This window comes from Leopardus geoffroyi, chromosome E2 (genome assembly GCF_018350155.1).
Source record: "Leopardus geoffroyi isolate Oge1 chromosome E2, O.geoffroyi_Oge1_pat1.0, whole genome shotgun sequence".
Classification (NCBI taxonomy): domain Eukaryota; kingdom Metazoa; phylum Chordata; class Mammalia; order Carnivora; family Felidae; genus Leopardus; species Leopardus geoffroyi.
In genome coordinates, this window is record NC_059335.1 from 1,898,010 (window position 1) to 1,921,500 (window position 23,491).

Sequence of the window (23,491 nt, forward strand, 5' to 3'; positions counted from 1 at the left end):
ACAAGCTTGTCCAAGGGTCAATTCTCAATTCGAGACTTTCCCCCCCCGTTTTCTGTCTGCACCACTCCTCTGTGAAGATCATGAGTCATGACTTTGGGACAGATGTACATGGCAGTGATGAATGAATAAGGATCTCTGCACGTAGCCCTTAGACATCTAAGCAGGAGCAAAGCCTGAGGTTAAGGGTTCAGACTCTGTCATACGAATCTGAGATTTGTCACTTACTAGCTGTGTGATTCTCCACAACTTACTGACGGCTATGCTCCCCCCGTATCCTTATGGGTAAAATTGGGGTAGTATTAGAACGCACCTCAAATGAGCTTTGAGGAAGTGAGACTTTAGAGGGCATAGAGTAAGTGGTGTAGTATTGTTCATCAAACTAAACATGACACTTTATTTCTATGATTACTGAACGGGTCCAACGTTGGGAACCACAGGAACAGTATGAGGCACACAGTAAAGATTCCCTAAAAGGTACCACAGGTACTCCTAGAAATCCATCTCAAACTGTTTATTGTGGCTAAAACTGGGGAGCTAGGGGGCGCAGCCACTGTGAAAAAGCTGCTCAAAAAATCAAAAACAGAATTATCATCTGACCCAGTAATTTCACCTCTGGGTATATACCCCAAAGCACTGAAAGCAGGGTCTCAAAATGATATCTGCACACCATGTTCACAGCAGCATTCTTCACAACAGCAAAAAAAGCGGAAGCAACCTAAAGGTTCACTGATGACCAAATGTGGCCTATACACGTGGTGGACTGTTATTCAGCCTGAAAAAGGAAGGATATTCTGACGCAGGCCACAGTGTGAATGACCTAAGGACATTATGCTCAGGCACAGGAGGACACACGCTGTGTGAGTCCACCTCTCTGAGGCCCCTGGGGAGTCAAACTCACGGAGACACAAAGCAGAAGGGTGGGCACCAGGGGAGAGGGAGGGGGAGGGGGAGACGGCATCTGAGGAGGACAGAAGTTCAGTTTTGCAAGGATAATGGTGAGGACCGCTGCCCAATAGTGAGAATATATTTATCACCACTGGGCTGCACACTTACAAATGACCACGAGGGCAAATGGTATGCGTGTTTTCCCACAAGAAAGAAAACTGGGGGAGAAAAACCTAGGGGGGCTGGTAGAATGAGCAGTGGACTCATCCAAGGTGGGTGTCCTTATGCCTAAGGAGTATGAACAAGAGAGGGTGGGGTGCATGGGGCAGAGAGGGCTCCCACGGGAGTGAGGGGAGGGAAGGATCCAGAACTCTGGGCGGCCAAAGTAGGAGGAGGTCTGAAGGTGATGGGCGAGGAGAGAGCCCTGGATGAGGTCGGAGGCCCCAACCCATGATCTCAAGGCACCCTCTGCAGCCCTCTCAGCATCTCCCCCAGGCCCTCGCCTCCCACTCAGGCTGCAGTTTCCATGGCAACACGCAGGAGGAGAGGGTGGGGAGGGCCCCCGCTGAGTACAGCAGAGTCTGCATCAGAGGCTGGAGTGCGTATTTCGTGGAAATGCGTCACCATCCGCAGCGCCCCTGCAGAAGGGGAGGGCTGGCGTCAGGGGCCTCTGTGGTCGTGAGCAGAATTCCCGAGTACCTTCTAAACACCGGCGTTTCATGTTCCCAGAATACTGACTGATCGGAAACGTTGAACAAGCTCCCCCACCCCAGAACAAGGGGGAGTAAAATGTCTGTCCTCCTGGAGCTCAGAGACACCCAGGAGAGGAGGCTCTCCACGCCCCCATGCCTCATGCACCCATCCATGTCTTCCAACAGTACTGCGGGGGGCACCCCAAACGGTGGTGGACACAACAAAGGACCAAGGGGACAAGGCTGTGGTTCCCCAGAGCTCATATTTTAGTTGGGGGATCATATGTTGAACATGAAGTTAAGATTTCAGGCGGTGGTGAGTGCTAGGAGGGACAGTGAGTCAGGGTTGAAAGGTACAGAGAGCACTATTTGAGAGAGGGTGGTGGTCAGGGAGGGCTTCTTGGAGGTGGTGCTATTTGAACCTGACTGGGGAGAGGAAGGGAGCAAGTCACTGGAATGCCCTGAGGCTGGACGCCTGCCTGCTTGGGGACCAGCTGGGAGACCAGGGAATCTGCAGTTCGGGCCTCAGGGAGAATGTGGGTGGAGACTGGGAGCCTGAACATTATGGTCAAGGTGGCTGACCATCTAGCGCAGGTTTGACAAACAGGGTGCTTATTGTACCCCAGACACCCACCGCTTCTGAGCTAAGGCTGCCTCTGTGCTCCAGAGCAAGCCAGTGGAGAGACGGGCCCAGTAGGACAGCTGGGAGCATATCACGTCGTGCCCCCACCACACAGATCCCTGTCGGCAGCCTCAAGAACATGGACACTGGTAACATAACCAGGAAAGGATGCGTGTGGAGTCTTACCCTGTTTCTTGGTGTGATTTATTTCATTTTAAGAGTATGTGATTTAGGGTGCCTGGGTGGCTCAGTCGGTTGAGCGTCCGACTTCAGCTCAGGTCATGATCTCACAGTCTGTGAGTTCGAGTCCCGCGTCGGGCTCTGTGCTCACAGCTCAGAGCCTGGAGCCTGCTTCTGATTCTGTGTCTCCCACTCTCTCTCTCTCTCCCTCCCCTGCTCACGCTCTCTCTCTCTCTCTCCTCAAAAAAGAATATTAAAAAATAAAAATTAAAAAAAAAAAAAAAGAGTATGTGATTTAATGCTTCTTGAAGAATGTGCTTAATCATCTCAAAAAGCTCCAGTCAGCGCAGGCTGACCACAGGTCTCTGCAGCTTTGCCTGAACCCTGTGGGATGGCCCTGCGCAGGGAGGCCTCAGCCGAGGTCCCCATAGCACCAAATCTCAGGTCCCAGAGGAAGATGTTTGTTCACACAGGACCTCAGTCTGTGTGGGGCAGTTTCTAGTAACCTGAGACACTGCCCTCTGCTCCAGGCCAGCTGGCAGCAGGACAGAGAGGGTCTTAGTGCCTGGGAGGACTGGTCCCCAATCCTTCTTGATGCAGGGGGGCTGGGCAGCTGGGGGAGGGTCCGGGATGGAACGGAGGGGCTGCAGGAACAGGAGGGGAAGAGAGGGTGGTCTGGAGGCTTGGGCGGGTTCTGGAAGCGTGAGTGGATGTCCTGAGAGCTTTCCGACATGACGTGATCACAGAAGTATGCGTTGTCACAGGGTGATCTCGGCCTCACACACACAGGACGGGACCTCGTCAGGCACGGGAGTAGGTGGGAATAGGCTCAGACAGGACAGCTCGTGTGGAAGGAGGTGGCTGGGGAGGGATGCCACCGGCGGCTAGCCTGCCTCTGTCACCATTTCCTTCTCCCTCCTCTTCTTGACTCATAACAATTTGCACATGTTTAACGTATACGACTTGATGGATTTGGGGGTAAGTATACACGCGTGAAACCATCGCCACCATCACAGCCGCAAACATATGCATCACCTCCCCAGGATTCCTCCTGCCCCATTATTATTATTATCATCATTATGTGCACACGTGTGCGGTTAGAGACGCCACACAGTCTGGTTCCCTAGAGCCAGCCAGTGTTCCCGTGTTCTCCCAGCTAGTCCACTGCCCCGCTCAGGCTTCCAGAAGCTTCCCCCGCCCCCCCCCCCCCGCCGCCCCCGGCTGCTGTGAGAAGCATCCGTGTCGTCTGAAACAGCTGCCTGGCGCCTGGTCAAGATTGAAACTGCTTAGTTCTGAGATGTTCAAGTCCTGGTTTGGCCAACAAACATGCAGGAGCAGAGAGGATGTGAGAACCCCGTCCTCACCACCACGTCTGGGCCTCCGGGGCCCCACTGAAGGGTCTGCTGTCTCAGCTTGGATGCATTGTGGGAGCGGTAGACCCCTGGAGAGAGGCGCATGTCCTTGTTCAAGGGCATCAATTAAGTGAAGTGCCCCCTGTGTGCCCAGCTGAGGATCTGAACCCCGATTCTGGAAAAGTCCAGTCTTGAGCTCTCTCTCTGCATTCCCAGGTCCCCTCCTTCCTCATCCTGCTGCGGTTTCCATGGCGACAGCCTGAGTCCCCTCCCCCCACTAGGGTCCAGCCCAGAGGAGCTCTTGTAAGACAATGGCCAGGGTGGAGGCAGGGCCTGAGGAGATGCCCCGAGACCACTTGAGCTGAGATCTGCAGAAGGGCGAGGTCGGGGTCAGAAACCATGCTCCCATCCCAGGGCCCGTGGCCGTGGCTCTGCCCATCCTCCCCATGCACCCATGCATCCCGCACATGTGGCTGGACCCCCTGCAGGACCCCCTCAAGGTCTGAACAACCCAGTGAGCGTCACAGGCAAGTCCGCTCTGCCCTGGTTATGGGCCGGCTTGTGTCCCCCTGGAAAGAACCCCCCCACCCAGCACATCAGAAAGAGGTTGCAGTGGCAGACAGGACTTTTAAAGAAGTGAATACGCTGAAACAAGGTCATATGGGTGGCATGCGATCCAGAAGAAGAGGAGATGGGGACACAGACCCACACGCAGGGAAGACGGTGCCCAGGGGGGCCTCCTCTGGGCACTCGGGACACCCAGCCTGCACAGCACCTGATCTGGCACTTCCAGCCTCTGGGGCTTGGAGAGAACACACTTCCTATTGTGTGAGCCCCCGTCTGCAGTGATTTGTTAGGGCAGCCCTAGAAAATTAATACATTAATACAGCCCTTGTATCTGTCTGATGGGCGAGATCTTCATTAGAACAAATTTTTTTTTTCAAACTCACGCATCCGATAAATGTGTGCAGGTGGCCGCTCTGCTCCAGCTGATTTCCCCAGCCCATCCTGCAACACTTCCCTGTGAATCTTTGCTCTCTGCGTGCACTGGCTTCTCACTGCCCTTGAGAAGCCCCTTCCCTTCCTCTGACACATGGCCCTCACTGTTTCCCTCCATTCCCTCGCTCTGTCTGGAGTTTCCCGTGGGATTCCAGGGCGTTAGGTGGAGAAATCACCCCCGCCCACCCCCCCAGACCATCTTAGCTTAAAGTAGCCCCTCTAGACGACGTCACCTCTCCGTGGTGTGGACCACTGTCAGAAATGACTTTTCTCTGTTTCTCTGCTGATTGACTTTCTGTCTGCTGGGGTATAAACCCCATGAAAGTGGGGACTTTTCCCTGCCTTGTCCACTGCCGTATTCCCGTGCTTAACATAGAGAATATCAGTTGAATGAGTGAATGAATGAATGAATGGAGTGGAAAGCTTCCCAGAGCACTCTGGGGGTCCCTGGCTGACACAGGCGGGGTTCTCTGGGCTCCCTGTAGGGGAAATTCAGCAGGGAAGAGTCAGCCCAGCCCCTTCTCTCTTCCTCCCTGCAATGCACTCTCACCCTGGAGGGGCAGGGATGGGCAGAGGGTCAGTTTCTACTCTTCCAGCAGGAAACCTCTTTTGGGGAGGAGGCAAGGTGGGCTCCTGCATGTAGGGCTACGTTTCAGCGGAGGGCCATGGGGACACATCTAGCTCGCACGTTTCCACGCACAGGAGGACCCGAGATCCTCCTTCGATGCAGAGGAATTCTGCAAGATGGGAGGTGGCATTTGGACAGACGCTTCTGGTCTGTAGGAGAAGAGACGTTTATAAATAGAGGGGGTAGCAGTTTTAGTCAGAAGAAAAAACAAATAACGGACCTCATTTTCTAAGGGAACATTTTTTTTTTGGATCTTCAAGAACTGCTTATAAAGACACATCTTGAGGCAAGCCAACCTCCAGACTAGTTCAATGTGTCCATCCATCCCTGTGAATCTTAACACTTTCAACTAAAAACAAGCAAACGTAATTTTTCCTGAATGCTTCCAGCTGTGACATGTCAGTTTCTACAATTTAGTTTCCAGATGTGCTGTTATAGTTAATAAACTCCAAACCTTACAATGTAAACTTTGAAATATTGCACTGCATTTAAAAAAAAAAAAAAAAAAAAAAGGTCTTCTGCAGCTATGTGACATTTTAGGAAAGGGACACATGTCCTTCGTTATTCTGAAGCTAAAAGTGCTTGCTCAGATCTCTTGGGGTTTGAAAAAGAGGTATGCTTATGACATTTCATATTTTTGGCGATATGTAACATTAGTCTCCGTGTTTTGGAAGCGCTGCATTTCATATTTTGTGTTTATCTAAATGTAGTGATAATTTCTACTGTGAGTGTACAAGACGTCTGTGGAAAAATGCAAGAAGATTTTCACTATAATTTAAAATTATAAAAGTAAAAACACAATACAGGTTTCAGGTTTTTTCCTAAATAACTCATGTTTGATTCATAGCTGATATTCCTTGTTTTGTTTGTTTGTTTTAATTAGCTCATTACAAAGTGTATTCATTGCCATCAGTGGGGAAATGTGAAGAAATATTTTTATACTTAAAAAAGTTACTGTGATTTAAAAAAAAAAAACCTGCCCTCTGTTTTCAGAAAATATTTACGCATTCGCTTATTACAGAATTATCTAATAGTTGTAACTGAGGTAGCATCTAGGTCAGTCGTTTCTTTAAAACTGATGTGTGCTTTTTAAATGTCGTTACTCTGGAAAAGAAAATTGCTTGATGTATTTGCACCTTGTAGTATTCATCCTGAAACCCTGCATTCATTCCTGTTCTCTGAGGACGCTGAGCCCAAGTCGGCTTTCAGCAGAGGCTGGCAAAGGTTAATTCCCTTGTTGTGTTGTTTATTTGTTGGAGGCCATGGATTTTTAAGTTGTAAATTATTTTAGGCACCGTCGTAAAAGAAAACTACCATCTACTAAATTATGGCAAAGATGTTAAAATCTGGGTGGGGCGCCTGGGTGGCGCAGTCGGTTAAGCGCCCGACTTCAGCCAGGTCACGATCTCACGGTCCGTGAGTTCGAGCCCCGCGTCAGGCTCTGGGCTGATGGCTCAGAGCCTGGAGCCTGTTTCCGATTCTGTGTCTCCCTCTCTCTCTGCCCCTCCCCCATTCATGTTCTGTCTCTCTCTGTCCCAAAAATAAATAAATGTTGAAAAAAAAAAAATTAAAAAAAAAAAAAAATCTGGGGGTGGGGGGAGCGGTGGAAAGAAGGTGCTTTAGAACAAATGAGAGGACATTCCTGTGGTTTTAGGCACTGGTCTTTTGACAAAAATCCTTGCGTGAATCTTGCTACCGTAAAGTTCTACATTTACGTGTTCACCTTAGCAACATACAATGTGGTAAGGTATGTGTGTACCAGGCCAGCTCATACTCTGGGACATGTTTATGTTATAATTGATGTTTTAAAAAGAAGAGACAGAGAGAGACAGAGAGACGAGACAGAAAGCCAGACAATGTAAAACATGATGATTCTCATTTTTCAGAAGCAAAATTCATTCCTTCATTCGTTCAGCTATTGATTTCCTACTATGCGCCAGGCAAGGCGGGGAGCTTTGAGGACAGGCCGGCAGGCGACGCCGACCTAAGGCACCCGAAATCGAAATCGGACAGTGACATCCTAGACAAGAACGAAGTAAACAGTGTGAGGGGAAAAAAAAAGAAAAAAAGGATCTGGGGCGCCTGGGTGGCGCAGTCGGTCAAGTGTCCGACTTCAGCCAGGTCACGATCTCGCGGTCCGTGAGTTCGAGCCCCGCGTCGGGCTCTGGGCTGATGGCTCGGAGCCTGGAGCCTGTTTCCAATTCTGTGTCTCCCTCTCTCTCTGCCCCTCCCCCGTTCATGCTCTGTCTCTCTCTGTCCCAAAAATAAATAAACGTTGAAAAAAAAAAAAAAAAGAAAAAAAGGATCTCATTAATTTAAGACATTTTTTTTTTGGATTTTGACCTTTTTGCCATAATTTAGGAAACAGCATTTTTCTTGTAGAACAGCATTTTGTGACTGAAATAATCTGTACTTTAGAATCCACAGCCTCAAAAAAACTAAAAAAAAAACCCCCGACAAATGAATGGGATCTTTAACGTGCCCATCTGATTCATTCAAACAGATGGCTAGCATTTAAATAGCCTACGGTTTGCAAATGGATGGGCCTCGGGGACGCGGGCCTCACTGTGCTGTGTCCATGGCAACCATTCTGCTCCTCTGTGCCGCCGGCCACGCCGTGGGTACAGAAGGGCTTGGCTTGGGGGGCTGGGGGATTGAGGGAAAGAGCCGGGCGCTCAGGTTCTGCCCCAATGAGTTCGGGGCGGAGGTGGGGGGCTGCCATCAGGGAATACCACAGGCTGGGGGGCCTCCACAGCAGAGGGGTATCCTTGCACCTCTGGGGGCTGGAAGTCCCAGATCGGGTACCAGGACGGTCTGGTTCTAGTGAGGACTCTATTTTGCGCCCCTCTCCCTGTGTCCTCACAAGGTGGGGAAAGAGATCGTCTCTCCTATCTCTCCTTATGAGGGCACTGATCTCCCGCTGTGACCGAATCACCCCCCCCCCCAAAAGGTCTCCTCTCCAAATACAACCCCCCTGGAGCTCAGGCCTGCCACATAGGAATATAGTGGGGGACACAACCATTCAGTCCCTAGAAAGCTGTCAGCTCAGAGTCAGTGCTCGGGAAATGCTAACATTCACCCACTCAGGGTTTTGGATTTCACTAAGATGAAAAGGGAACTAAGGGTATCTGCCCAGCAAAGGCGGTTAGACCTTCGCTGGAGATAGAAATGAACAGGCAAGGCCACCTTGAGATTCCCTCATTCCGTCAATAACCATTTAAGGAAGACCTACTGTGTGTCAGCTCAGAGTTCCTGAGGGCCTCTGAAAACCGGCAAATTCCAGCTTTGCAGGGCTCTCTGGGCTCTTTCCCCAGCCCTCCCCTTTTCTATTCTGCTGCAGTTTCCATGGTGACGGTCTGAGCCTCCCCCTGTTGCTAAGGGCAGATAAGCAATCTCTAGAGGGAGCAGGCTATGCAGGCAGGTCGACTAATCTTGAGGAGACAGGGTGGTGTGCATGGGAGGGATGGGGAGAGGTGCGCAATGGCCCCTGCCGTGGTCCTTGTGCATCTCTGGGTGCCTCCGAGTGGGGCCTGCAGAAGACAGAAACACACATGCGAGGGCCTCTGCTGAGCCAGTCAGAAATCTGCAGCCTCCAGTCAGAATCCCTCAGGTGGTTTGGTAAATACTGATGGAGCTTTTCTTGTGCCTTGTCTACAGGCAGAGAACAAAATGCCCGGCAAGCCGGGCCCGGCTTCTGCTGCCCTGGGCTTTGTTCCAGTGGGAGACACATTCGTCTGTTCCCAAAGTCGGGTCCTTTGCTTAAGAAAGATGTTGACGACCTCTTAGGAGGCCGGTACCAGGCTAGACCTTGGGGTAGCAGCAGGGTATACGATGAGCTAAGCCCCTGCACTTGTAAAGCCTGCACGGTGCAAGGGAGACAGAGAGGAACAGAAGTGTTACTACAGCCTCAGAAGTTTGCTAGGGCTGTGAAGAAAAAGAAAGCAGAGAATTGGAAGGTATTGATGTGGAAGGGAAGGACTGTCTTAGCTATGTGCTAGGGACCCGGTAATACCCCAGCAGAAGGCTGAACCGGGGGCCGGGAGGGAGGGAGAGTAAACGTGAGACTCTCTGGGGGAAGAGAAATCTAGGCAGAAGGAATATCAAGTGCAAATGTCCTGTGGCAAAAACGTGCTGGCACGTGCAAGGGAGCCCATGCTAGCCACATCAGGCGAGGCTTCATAAAACTCTGGGCTTGGTTAACAAATTATTAACACTGGCGCGCCTGGGTGGCTCAGTCGAAGCGTCTGACTTTGGCTCAGGTCATGATCTCACGGTCTGTGAGTTCAAGCCCCACGTTGGGCTCAGAGCCTGGAGCCTGATCCAGATTCTGTGTCTTCCTCTCTCTCTGCCCCTCGGCCCCCCACTCACACTCTCTGTCTGCCTCTCTAAAAGAAAAAAATAAATAAGCATTACATTTTTTTTTTTAATTATTAACATTAATCCTAGTACTACTGATTGAGTTTCTCCCACGGGTCAGACCCTGGGCCAGGCACCGGCTGTACACGGAGGCATCAAAACACACATGCTTCCTGTCTTCAAGGAGCCCAGTTATTCGGAGATACTGATACTAATCAGATCATCACAAAGTAGACACCTTCCAAGAATACCGAGTATGCAATTAGAGCCTTTTCTCTGCTTGTGGACTCTGTTTGGGCTGGGCACCCACAGAGAATCATCAAACCTCATAAGGTGGGTGGTATCATTATCTCAAATTTGGACACAAGTGGAGGGAGGTGCAGAGGGGTTGCACAATCTCTCGTACGTTATGCTGCTGGTCAATGGCAGGGCTGGGACTTGGGCGGAAGCCATGTGGCTTCCGGAGCCCAGGATCTCCCCTGGTGAAAATGCTCCTTGCAACCGTGTTGTGGTCCAAAATTAGGAGCCTGTGCATCCAGCGTATACACACAAACATTTTGCACAATGCTAGTGTTAAGAGACAACGCGCTAACGCGGAGGGGGACGCCATCGATGAAGAAAGCAGTTGGGGGGAAGGGATACCTGTGACGGGTGGAATCTTCATTTTCAGAGAAGATTCCCCAAAGTCAGCCCGCTGTAGCTATAGTCCACCAACCATCCTGTGTCCAATTCTAGTTTATAAGATGCTGAACCGTGTGCTTAATACCATTTCTATAACCTTTATAATCTTACAAGGTACGACCAATTCGATTCTGATTTTACAAATAAGGAATTTGACCAGCAAAGTCTCAGAGAGATGGAAAATACCACCCAGGAAACCGCATCTTCTTTATTTTTTAAATTTGGGGTGAAGTGCAAACGATGTAAAAATTTACCATCTTAACCATTCTAAGTGTGCAGTTCCGTGGAGGGAAGTACATGCTGGTGTTAGGCAACTGTCACCGCCATCCGTTCGAAGAACTCTCTTCGTCTTGCAAAACTGAAATTGTGCCCCATGAGACACCAAGTCCCCATTGCCATTCCCCCGGCCCCGGGGGGGGGCCCACCGTTTTAGCTACAGTCACTCTGGGTCTGACCACCCCAAGGACTTCGGATAGGCGGAATCGCACAGTGCTTGGCTTTCCCACGACTGGCTCATCTCATTGAGCATCATGGGCTCAGGTCCGTCCACGGTGTGGCCCGTGCCAGAATTTCCCCCTCTCTAAGGCTGAGTAATATCCCACTGAATGCATACACCACATTTTGCTTATCCACTCATCTGTCGATGGACACTGGGCTGCCAACAATGCTGGCGTAGAAGTTTCTCTTTGGGTCCCTGCTTCCAATTCCTGGGGAAAGTACCCAGAAGTGGAATTTCTAGATCATTAATTTTTCTGAGGAACTGCCACACTGTCTTCCACAGTGGCTGCACCTTGTTGCAGCCCCATTAGCAGTGCACAAGGGAAGGACCCGTGGTTTCACTTATTCACAAATAACGAATGAGAAACCAGGGGATTCCAGGCTGGGGTTTTAAATGTACACTCGGTTTAATGCAAGATTCCAGAATATTCCGTCCTCTGAGGTTCAGTCTGCTGATTTGCAGCCGCCTACACCTCCTCAGCCTAGCAATGGTTTCCATGGTAACAGATTGAGTTTGTCTGGGTTGCTATGGAACCAAAGAGCCCTGAGGAGGGACCGGTTCCAGCCAGTCTGGGTGAGGGATGGGGAGTCCTGGGGGGGGGAGCGGGGAGGGGGTCTCAGCCTGCAGTGCCCCCACCAGCGGTTCACGCACATCCTCTGTGCTTTTCCTTTGACGCTGTTTTTGTGCAAGGGCACAAAATTCACTCTGAGCCTCACAGAGTCTAAGCCCCACGTTTTCACACCTGAAGTGGCCAGTGACATAAACCAGTGTCCTCACTGTATTCTCCTCTGTTCTTTTACTTATTCACTCAACAAATGTCTACTGAGAGCCTGCTCTGCTAAGTCAGTGTGCCAGACCCCAGGACCACGATGATGAGAGGGACACAGAAATGGTGTTGATGGGCAGCGGAAAGTGCCCACTCAAAACCAGTCACTTTGGGATCAGGGTTCTGTTGAGCTGCAGGCTTTGCAAAAGAGCAAATGCTGGGAGGGGCTTTCCCTGAGCCCCCTCGTCCAGGTCCTCAACGTCATGACAGGACCGCAACGTCATCAGTCCATCCCGGGAGCTCCATCCACCGGGAGAGATTGGCTCTTGTCACAGGATGGGTGACTAGAAGCAGACAGCACACCCAGACTGACCGTCACGAACCACCACACCACCTCTCCTAAAAATCGTTTCCTCTCCCCTGAAAGGCCCCCGTCCCCTGTCCTTCCAGGATTCTAGGCCACTTCCTGTGTATGCATGAGGTGTACAAATTCGTAACTTACGTTTTACCTTTGTTGACATGTCCTTTACTACAGGATCTCAGCCAAGAACTCAGAAGGGTGGGGAAAAAATTACTTTTCCTCCCCTGCGATGTTTTTTTTTCTACAGATGCCTACTTAGGGATGCTTCCATTCGATAATGCACCTTACAGATAGTCACTGTCGCTCCACCCTGTGCGAGACTAGGTTAGCAAGAAGAGAAACACAAGCCCCCTACCCCGAGATGACAGATGTCGGGTGGGTCAACCTTAGTCAGTAGCCAGTGCCTCTTCAGGGATTCACAGACTTTTTGGTTTTTGTTAAAATGCATCCTTGGGGGTGCCTGAGTGGCTCGGTTGGTTAAGTGTCTGACTCTTGATTTCGGCTCAGGTCATGGTCTCATGGTTGGTGAGGTCGAGCCCCACATCGGGCTCTGCACTGACAGCATGGAGCCTACTTGGGATTCTCTCTCTCTCTCTCTCTCTCTCTCTCTCTCTCAACCCCTGCGCCTCACCTGCTCGTGCTCTCTCTCTCAAAATAATAAGTAAACCTTAAATTACATTAAATGCATCCTTGGGACGTCCTACATCTTGATTGCGGTGCTGACAACACAGGTCTGCATGTTTGTCAAAACCCATTAGTTGCATGCTTACAAAAGACGCCTTTTGTTGTATGTAAATTATACACCAATAAGCTCATTTTTTAAAAAAATGCATTTTGGGGCAGGGTCAAAATTTTACTGTTTGGGTCTCTGTGGACTCCTAAAGAAACCCCAAGTGCAAAACCAAAAACCAAAAACCAAAAAAAAAAAGCCACCAATAAAAGTAGCATCTTCTGCCCTCTCACCTGCAAGCTGGCGATGAGCCCTTTGGCTACAGGGACCTCCAAACCTGCCCGGGGTTAACTTGGGGACAGGGCAATGGGGGCTCAGCATCCAAGAAAGGAGATGGGTGGGGCTATGGCTTGGGATCTGTCAGTCGGTTTGCACAGGAAAGAGGTGCTTGTAGGCAGGCTGCTAATCTCCTTTGGAATTGGTCGCCCTGGGGAGGGGGGCACAGTCTGTCCCTGGATCTGTACCTCCTACCCCCACCCGCCCAGAAATGCCAAAACATCTCAAGACAGCAAAAGTAAAACATAATGAACGCAGGTCGATCGATGGGTTGATGGGCAAGCAGGCAGGTGGGCAAGTAGATGGATGAATTCAAATGCCAACTATAGGGGCGCCTGGGTGGCTCAGTCGGTTAAGCGTCCGACTTCAGCTCAGGTCACGATCTCGCAGTCCGTGAGTTCGAGCCCCGCGTCAGGCTCTGGGCTGATGGCTCAGAGCCTGGAGCCTGCTTCCAGTTCTGTGTCTCCCTCTCTCTCTGCCCCTCCCCTGTTCATGCTCTGTCTCTCTCTGTCTCAAAAATAAATAAACGTTAAAAAAAAAATTAAAAAAACAAACAAACAAAAAAAAACAAATGCCAACTATATAGATTCCCACCCCCGAAGTGAGAAGAAAATTCCAAGTTCGAGAAGAAATATGGTATGTGATACCCCTCCCCCACCGCGAGTGACTCCTTGAGGTGTGCAGGTATTCCTTCATTCACAAACATTTATTAACTTCCTGCTGTATGCTGGGCCACGATTATTATTATTATTTATTTTTTTTTAATTTTTTTTCAACGTTTATTTATTTTTGGGACAGAGAGAGACAGAGCATGAACGGGGGAGGGGCAGAGAGAGAGGGAGACACAGAATCGGAAACAGGCTCCAGGCTCTGAGCCATCAGCCCAGAGCCCGACGCGGGGCTCGAACTCACGGACCGCGAGATCGTGACCTGGCTGAAGTCGGACGCTTAACCGACTGCGCCACCCAGGTGCCCCTGGGCCACGATTATTAAACCACAGTTTTTACTTGCATCCTGGAATATTCCAGTCTCCGAGCTTCTCTGGATCTATCCTCAGTCCCCTCCTCCGAACGACAGCTATTTCCATGGCAACAGCCTCAGCAACCCCCCCCCCCACCCCGCCCAGCGCACCAGCTCTCACCCCCGCCCCCGACACTGCCAGCCAAGAAGAAGAGGCTGGCTTACCCACGGCGTCCAGCCAGCGTCCCCGGGATGGGAGAATTATAAACTCCGGAGGCTGCTGGCTGCACAGACAGGTTGTGTCCATCTTGTAAGTAGGTCACAGTGTAACGGGATGCTGGGGAATGATGGGCTGCACTAGCTCTGTGAGCCTTCCTGAGGAACCACCAGTCTGCCCCAAGCCCCGGCAGTGTAGGAACGCTACCTGTCCTCCTCATTTGCTCACTGAGTCGGTCAACAAACACCGACTGAGTCCAGGGGTGTGCTGGGCCGGGACTAAAAAGGGAAGTAATGAGGGGTACCTAATTGACTTTCCTAGGCCTTCGGCAGTCAGGAGGATCGTTCATTCATTTACTCCCGCAACATGGATTTGGCGGGGGGCCCACCATGGGCTGGGTGCTGTACTCCACCCAGGATGCGGGAGCCAAGTGAGGATAGGACAGAGGCCATACCTTCCTGGAGAGGCAGGGGTGAGTGAAGGAGGAGGATGGGAACACGGAGGGGCTCGGGGGAGGGGAGCGAGCTGCTCCCCAGTCCAGGTGAGGAGGGAGGACCCCTCTGAAGTAATGTCTCAGCAGACTTGGAACTTACTAATTTAGTAATCACCTCCCCAAAGCCCACGTCCTAATACCAGCACACGTCGGGGGTTAGGGCTTCAACATGTGAGTTTTGCAGGGGACACAACAGAGCCGTACGAGGTACCTTGAGGGGACCAGGAAGACTCAGCCCTGAATTTGGTCGGGAGTGGTCCCCGCCTAGAAGTGCAAATATGAAAATAAATGCAAAGGAAAAGGCAGCTTTATCCTAAGCCTCAAAGAATCTCCACGAACGATTTTTCAAAGGCCTGTGAAGAAGTAAGCCGCCATGTGGGTGACAGGGCCACCATGCAGGGACCTCAGGCTCAGACCCCAGGGAACTGAAGACAGCCCGAGACACCCCGCAAGCCCAGACAGCATGCGAGGTTTCCAGTGGCTCAGCTTGTGCTGGTTCGTAACGCAGCGATAACAACAGACACCTCAGCAGACTGAATGGGTCAACGAGGGTCCACAGCTAGGGTCACAGCTAAACGGGCCAAGAACTGTTCCCGACTGGAGTTTCAGTAGCACAAAACCTGTTTTCGGAAGTCAAAGCGCAAAGGAGGAGAGCGGTCGTGATTCTGTATCTCTTCCAAAGATTTCTACTTAAAAAAAAAGGAACTGGAGAGAATCTGCCTTAAAATGAGAGTCGATCTTGCGATCTCCATACGAGGACCCACGGGTGGTACCTGCCTGGGACGGGGTCCACTGCCTAGTGAGGAAGCAGGGGCAGCGGTCTGACTGGGAACAAGAGCCACATTCTTATCGACTCATTTATTGAGACTTCAGAGCCTGGAAAATTCCAGGCTCCGAGGCTTTCTCACTCCTTGGCAGCCCCTCCCTCCCTGGGCTGTGGTTTCCATGGCAACAGCCTCAGCCAGCTCCTGATGCGGAGACGGGTAAAGGCTCCTGCGGTGGGTGGGGGGGGGCAGGGATGGGAGCTGGCACCCAACCGGCCCAGGGCGTGCGGGAGGGGAGGAGGCCCTTAACGCCGCAAACGTATCACCAACGGTTCCTGCGCATCCAAAACGTGTTTCACGGTGGCAAAACGTACGACTCGTAAAATGTACCATTCTCGCCGTGTTCAGGCGTGTGGCTCCGTGGGGCTGAGTGCACGCACTCACACCGCTGTGTACATCCCCCCACCCGCTCCAGAGCCTCTTCCCAAACTGAAACTGGCCTCATAAACCCCCTCCTCCTCGCCCCTCCCCAGCTCTGCCATCCACCGTCCCACCTTCTGTCTCTGTGCATCTGAAGTGCCGGGCGCTTCCTTTAAATGAAAATATATGACATTTGCCCTTTTGTCCTCAGGGCTCGTCCACGTTGTAGCACAGGCCAGGGTTCTGTCCCCGTTTAAGGCTGCCTGACATTCCGGAGCGCGGGTGCATCACACGTTGCTCATCCATCCGTCCTTCCGCAGACACGGGCTGCTTCCAGCTTTCGGTTAGCGAGTACTGCTGCTGTGAACAGGGCTGTGCAAAGATCTGAGACCCTGCCTTCGGTCCTCGTGGATGTGCACCCAGAGGCGGATCGTTGGACCCTACGGGAATTCTATGCTTAGTGACTTGAGGAGCCACCATACTGTTTTCCACCATGTCACTTTCTGTCCAGCGATCATGCACGTGATCACGTACGTCTTTCTCGCCTGCCACGTTGCCTCCTTCGGTGGCGTCTTTGCAGGTGGGCGGCGGGACGGCTCTGGAGCCTCTGCAGACTCTATGTCACTGCAGGCATTTAGTCGAGTGGCGGTCGTGGCGTCCAGCGGTACAACCACCGTCTCCTACCGTCCGGTCTTTATAGTTTTTTTCTCAGTTTACTTGTTCATGTTTAAGTAATCTCTACGCCCAACACGGGGCTCGAAATCACGACTGGAGATCTAGAGTCGCCAGCCCAGCGGCGGAGCCAGCCAGGCACCCCCAGTCTTCATCAGTTCGATTGCTTGTTTATCTGCTCACACCCTATTTATCAAGAGTCTACAACGTGCAAGACACCAGAAGTAAAATGAGGAACAGAAACCAGACCAGTGTCTGTTTTCATGGACTTTCACTTCTCGGGACTTGAGTCTCCTCATCTGTAAAGTGGGCATGAAAACAGCACCTACCCCCACAGGGGACGATGAAGACTAAAGGAAGAGTGTTAGGGCACCGCCCCGTGCTGGCCATGGTGGCCTTTCTCTCCTCCGTGGAAAGACTGGACCCTCCTCTCTGAGCACAGCCCCTGTGAGCACATTCGGGCAGAATCAGGCAGGAGAACCGTCTCAGGACCCACTTGTGCAAGACAGAACCTCCTCCCCTCCACATCAACCATCGCGGAACCCCCGATGACAAGGGCTCTGGATGTCCCCCAAGGCCGATCCCGCTCCACCACGTCCTGGCTCCCAGCTCATCTCCAAATGTCGCCACCGCCTTCTGCGTGGTCCCAGAACGCCCTGTGCTTCTGCTTGGGTCCCGCCTAGGTGCTTTCCCACTGCTAACGGGATGAACACCTACCTGGGAGGTGACCTGGGTGCAGACAGGGCCAGGGGTTCCCCTGAGACCCATGCCTTGACCCCCGCGCAATGCTGCCTGTCGTGAGTAATCCTAAGAACCACTGACGTGTGCGTGGTCTTGCGCTTTGTGACCTGGGGCCACACGCACGGATGCCTCAGGCTGTGCGGCGCAGACAGACCTGTTCTCAGAACTCGCCCTCCGAGGAGGAGGAGGCCTGCCCTTCAGCACCAGCGAAGCCTCATGCCCCGCACTGGAAGGAATCTCAGCCAACAAACGCGTCCTTGAAGCTCCCTCCTCCTTCCGTGCCACGCTCCCTTTTCGTCTCGCGAACAGAGAAATACTATGGGGTCTCTTGTTTCCAAAACGTACACGCGGCCTCCCTTCCAGGGTGCATTTTCAGTTTATACTTTCAAAGTCTGTTGATTTGGGAGTTCGAGGCGCCCTCTGGCCTGCGAGTAGCGTGGCGGTTCCTGGCACCGGCTGTGTGCGTGTGAAGGGGCATCTGTGAGCGGAGACACAGAAGAAAGCCTCTCTTTCTGGTGTGTTAGAGGGTGGGGTACAGGGCACCCAGCCTCCCCGCCTCCGAGCCCCGTCCTTCCTTCCTGCACCGAACTTGTGAACAGCCACGTCTTGTATTTGTGCCTGGAGCCCACGGCCTCCTCCACACGCTCTCACTGAACAGCCACAGTACGTGCTCAGCAAACCCCAGACAGACAGAACTCCCCACACAGGCCTCCAGAGGATTTGAGTCTGCCCCGGTGGGCTGGTGCCGCATACATGTGCGCTGAGCCTGTGCGCTCCCCGTGTAGACATCTATGCTCACGGCGGCCCCCACCTCGCCCCTCCTTCCCCAGTCCTTCTTCACCCAACACCAGCCGCTCACCCCACTCCTCCAAGCAGGGGCCTGGGTGCCAGCAGCCTCCACGTCCCTAAATCCGAAGTTCTATGGCCACATCGCTGGGCTCCAGGACCTTGACCGGCTGACCTCCTGCTGTTATCTCTAGGGACGCTAACCTCCCCGTGGCCTTTGTCTTCCCTCCCCAGTGCTCTTAGATGCTCACCTCCTCTGCTCACTTCTAAGTAGCAGAGGCTCCTGGGTGCAGGGGTCCAGGGCCACCTCTGTCACCTGTATTCGTCACCTACTGTTGCATAGCAAGTTACCCCAATTTTATTTTTATTATTAAAAAAAATTTTTTTTAATGTTTGCTTATTGTTGAGAGACAGAGTGAGAGCGGGGGAGGGGCAGAGAGAGAGGCAAACGCAGAATCCGAAGCAGGCTCCAGGCTCCGAGCTGTCAGCACAGAGCCTGACGCGGGGCTCCGACTCACGGACTGTGAGATCATGACCCGAGCCGAAGTCAGATGCTTAACCAACTGAGCCACCCGGGTGCCCCACAAGTTACCCCAATTTTAGCGACTATGATTCTGGGGATCGGGAGTGGCTGAGCTGGGTGGTTCTAGTTTAGAGTCTTTCCCAAGGTTGCTGGGAAGGTGTTGAGCAGGGTTGCGGCCACCCGAAGGCTTGACTGGGGCTCGGCGGTCCACGTTCAAGGTGGCTCCCTCACACTCCTGCCAAGCTATGCTGCCTGGTGGCGGAGGCCCCAGTTCCTGGCCAAGTGTAGCTCTCCAGGGGACGGTCTGAGCACCCATGTGACGTGGTTTCCCCCACAGCAGTGAGCCGGGAGAGAGCATGCCCGAAGCTGGCAGGCCTTTTTTTTTTTTTAATTTTTTTTTCAACGTTTATTTATTTTTGGGACAGAGAGAGACAGAGCATGAACGGGGGAGGGGCAGAGAGAGAGGGAGACACAGAATCGGAAACAGGCTCCAGGCTCCGAGCCATCAGCCCAGAGCCCGACGCGGGGCTCGAACTCACAGACCGCGAGATCGTGACCTGGCCCAAGTCGGACGCTTAACCGACTGCGCCACCCAGGCGCCCCTGGCAGGCCTTTTATACCCCCGCCTTGGAAACCATGCACAGACGGTTCCATAATGCCCTACAGGCCACACAGGTCAGCCGTCTCCTTTGCTGGAGGGGGCCGCACGGGGCTTGAGTACCAAGGGTGTGAATCTCTAGGGCCCACCTTGGCGGCTAGCGTTCACACCCTCCACTCGCTCTGAGCTGACCTCACCCACAGCCTCGTTTACAAAAACCATCTCCAAGCTAATTTCTATCTCCAGCCTTGGTTTTCTGCTTGAATTTCTGCCTCCAAGACATCTCTCCATGAATGTCAAATTGGCATGTGAAGCTCAAAAATCAAAACGAATGCAAAAAATAAAGAGCCGGGATGGAAGAACAGAATGTCAAAAAAAATTTAAATGAAGTCTAGTGTGTGCTGAGTCATATTGAAGCCTGAGGCAAAGGAAGAACGTGAGCCCTTATATATGTATTTTTATTTTATTGTTTAATGTTTATTTAGTATTGAGAGAGAGAGACAGAGACAGAGAGACAGAGCATGAGCGGGGGAGGGCAGACAGAGAGGGAGACACAGAATCCGAAGCAGGCTCCAGGCTCCGAGCTGTCAAGCACAAAGCCTGAGGCGGGGCTTGAACCCACAAACTGTGAGATCACGACCTGAGTCAACATCAGACGTTTAACTGACTGAGCCCCCTAGGCAGCCCGGTCCTCTGTTTTTTAAATGAGAAAAGTGGCTCAGAGGGTTTCAGGGGCTGTGTTGTGACAGACTCCATCCAGGGGATCTAACTCTGCAACTGGACAGGATTGAGATAGGACCACCCTCTCCCCCTGTAAAGTGGGAAGGTAATGCCACCCACCTTGCAGATACATCACGGAAATTCAATGGAAAGCACTTAGCGTCATGCCTGGCAAATAGTGAGCATAACAAATGCTATTTTATAAAAATGATAGTCATTGTGATGATGATGATGATGATGATGATGATGATGATGTATCAAATAAGGGGCCCCAGACAAATCTGAAATTGCTCCACCATCCAAAATATGTGCATTGCTTCCTCTCTCTTGGCTACTGCACCGATCGAAGCCCCCATTATTTGCAGGCCCAGCCCCCAGCCCGGTGGCCACACAGCCCAGAGGAGTCACTGAGTAAACATTTGTTCTTCTCACAGTTTACTTTGAGTGACTGATCTCTCTCCCAGTGGCCTCAGAGCCATAAGAAGGCAGTAGTCACGTCTGCCTCTGTGCCCTGGTGATCTACAGTGTTCCGGAGAAAGCCTGGCATACAGTAAATGTTCAATTAATACTGACGACACTGGGGGCACCTGGGTGGCTCAGTCGGTTGAGCGTCCGACTTCGGCTCAGGTCATGATCTCACGGTTCGTGGGTTCGAGCCCCGCATCGGGCTCTGTGCTGGAGGCTCGGAGCCTGGAGCTGCTTCGGACTCCGTGTCTCTCTCTCTCTCTCTCTCTGTCCCTCCCCTGCTTGTGCTTGGTTTCTCTTTCTCAAAAATTAATAAACATGAAACAAAAATACTGACGACACTGACAATATCGATAACTTTAAGAGCTAAGTTGCAAATCCCAAAGTTCTTACCATTGACGAGACCCTTCTCGATCCACCTTCACCTCCTTCTCTTCCTCACCCCGCCTAGCAGCACTTCAGCCACTGTGCTCTCATGGCCTGCCCTTGAATGTGTGCAAAGTGTTTCTACCCCAGGGCCTTTGCATGTGCTGTCCCTCTCCCTGGAACATCCTTTCCCCCTGACTTGATCCCTGGCTTTATTCATGTCTCTGCTGAGTTCTCACAACCTGAGAAAAGGCCTTCTCTGACCACTCTATCACTGACCCCAGTCACCATCTGTTCTGCTACCGCCCCCCCCGCATTCTTTATCAGAGCGTACAAATCATATTGGATACTCATAGCACCCGCTCCCTTTACTTGTGGCAGATAAAATATTTCCAAAGGCCTCCTTGTGGAGTGAGGTGTGGCGTGCAAAATTGCCCCCCACTGAAAACCACTGTCACATCCCCATATCCTAGAACGGGATCTGTCATTGCTGGTGGTGTAAAATCAACAGCTCATGAACGAAGAGTTACGGCAGATCATGCTTGCATCACGGTGCTTGTGGGAGACCGGCCAGGTCTAAGGCAGCAAGGCTGATTATGTGACATTCTACAAACGCCCAGCGGTGCATTTTAATTGCAGGAAAGAGTATGTCCAGCCTGGGCTGGACGTCCCACAGGTTTGAGCCCTCCCTGCGCCTGTTAATTTTGTTGTCCACTGTCCTTTGCTGTTCTCCCTGAAGACCTTTGCAGGACAAAGGCCGCTCTTGCCTGTTGCCATGGGAACCACGGCGTTGGGGGGGGGGAGGGGTTAGTGAGGGGAGAAGGCTGCAGAATTGCAAAGGGTGGGGGCGGGTTCAGGGCGTGGAAACATCCAGGCTCTAGAGGCAAATGTGAATTTAAGAACGTCCTAGCACACATGCTACACAAGTTTGTGGAAAGAACAAAATTCGTTTACCGGCCCCCACCCCCTCCGGTCCTGCCCCGCTCTCTGTTCTAGCTGGCATGTGAGAAATGTGTCCTTCTTGCGAGGGACAAACAGAAGTGACGGGTACTTGATTCCACGGAGAGCTGCACTTACTATTGTTCCTTGCTCAGTGAATTTTGGTGAGTGAGACTCGAATAAAGAACTAAGTGCCTTCGATCAACAGAGGAAGGAAATGATGCTGGACACTCGTGCGAGGCAAGAACGTGACGGTGCCATGGACCGAGTCGTGAGTGCAAGTTCATGCCGAGCCCTCGGAGTCCAGACTAGTGAATCGTGGAAACTGCGAGGGGTCTCGGGGACCCCGGCACGCACGGCATTAACTGTTCTTCAGAAAGGCACGTTGTTTTAGAGGAAAGAGCTTTCTCGCGTTAACCGCAAAGCCACTGCATCGCTTGTCTCAATTAATCGGCTCATAAACGTCACCACCATGACCACAGGGCGGGTGTTCGTGCTCTTGTGAATTCCGGGAGCAGAAAGAGCTGGGTCAGAGGGTGAACGTATTTTAAACCCTGCCGAAAATGCCGGACAGAGAGGATGTATCCCCCGCGTGCCCACCACCCACACTAGAAACGAGTCTGCTTCTCCAGCACCCCCCCCCCCTCTCCACTGCACACTGTTGATATTTTCATCTTTGCTCAGCTGATGTGGTGGAAACTAAGGCTCAGTTTGGTTTGGCGTCTGGTTTATTATTATTATTATTATTATTATTTGAGGGGGGGACGGGCAGAGAGACGGGGAGACAGAGAATCCCAAGCAGGCTCCGCTCTGTCGGTGCAGAGCCTGATGTGGGACTCGATCTCACGAACTGTGAGATCATGACTCGAGCCGAAATCAAGAGTTGGAAACTTAACCGACTGAGCCACCCAGGCGCCCCAGAATTTCCTTTCTTTTTAAGCCAATATTCCCTCGTAGGGAGGACGACATTTTGTTCACCTATTCATCCACTGATGGACACCTGGGCTGCTTCCACATTTCGGCCACTGTGGGTAAAACACGGCCCCGCACACTGGTGTACAAATACCTCTTTAAGACCTGTTTCCAGTTCTTTTGGGGTTCCAGAAGCGTGATCGTGGGATCATATGGTAGTTCTGTCTGTAATTTTTTTTTTTAATTTTTTTTTTTGACGTTTATTTATTTTTGAGACAGAGAGCGACAGAGCATGAACAGGGGAGGGGCAGAGAGAGAGGGAGACACAGAATCTGAAGCAGGCTCTGGGCTCTGAGCCATCGGCCCAGAGCCCGACGTGGGGTTCGAACTCACGGACTGTGAGATCATGACCTGAGCTGAAGTTGGACGCTTAACCGACTGAGCCACCCAGGAGCCCCTGTCTGTAATTTTTTGAGGAACCTCCGTACTGTTCTCCACAGTGGCTGCCCAAGTTACGTTCCCACGAGCAGTGCATGAGGGTTGCCCTTTCTCCACATCCTCCCCAATACTTTCAAAAAAAATTTTTTTAACGTTTTATTTTTTGAGAGACAGACAGAGACAGAGTGTGAGCAGGGGATGGGCAGAGAGAGAGGGAGACACAGAATCCGAAGCAGGATCTAGGCTCCGAGCTGCCAGCACAGAGCCCGACGAGGGGACTGAACCCACAAACTGTGAGATCATGACCTGAGCCGGAGTCGGACACTTTAACCGAATGAGCCACCCGGGGGCCCCCTCCCTGATACTTGATACCTACTTTTTTTTTCTTAAATAGTAAACCATCCTAATGGGTGAGGCGGCGTCTCACTGGTTTATGTGGTCAGATTTACA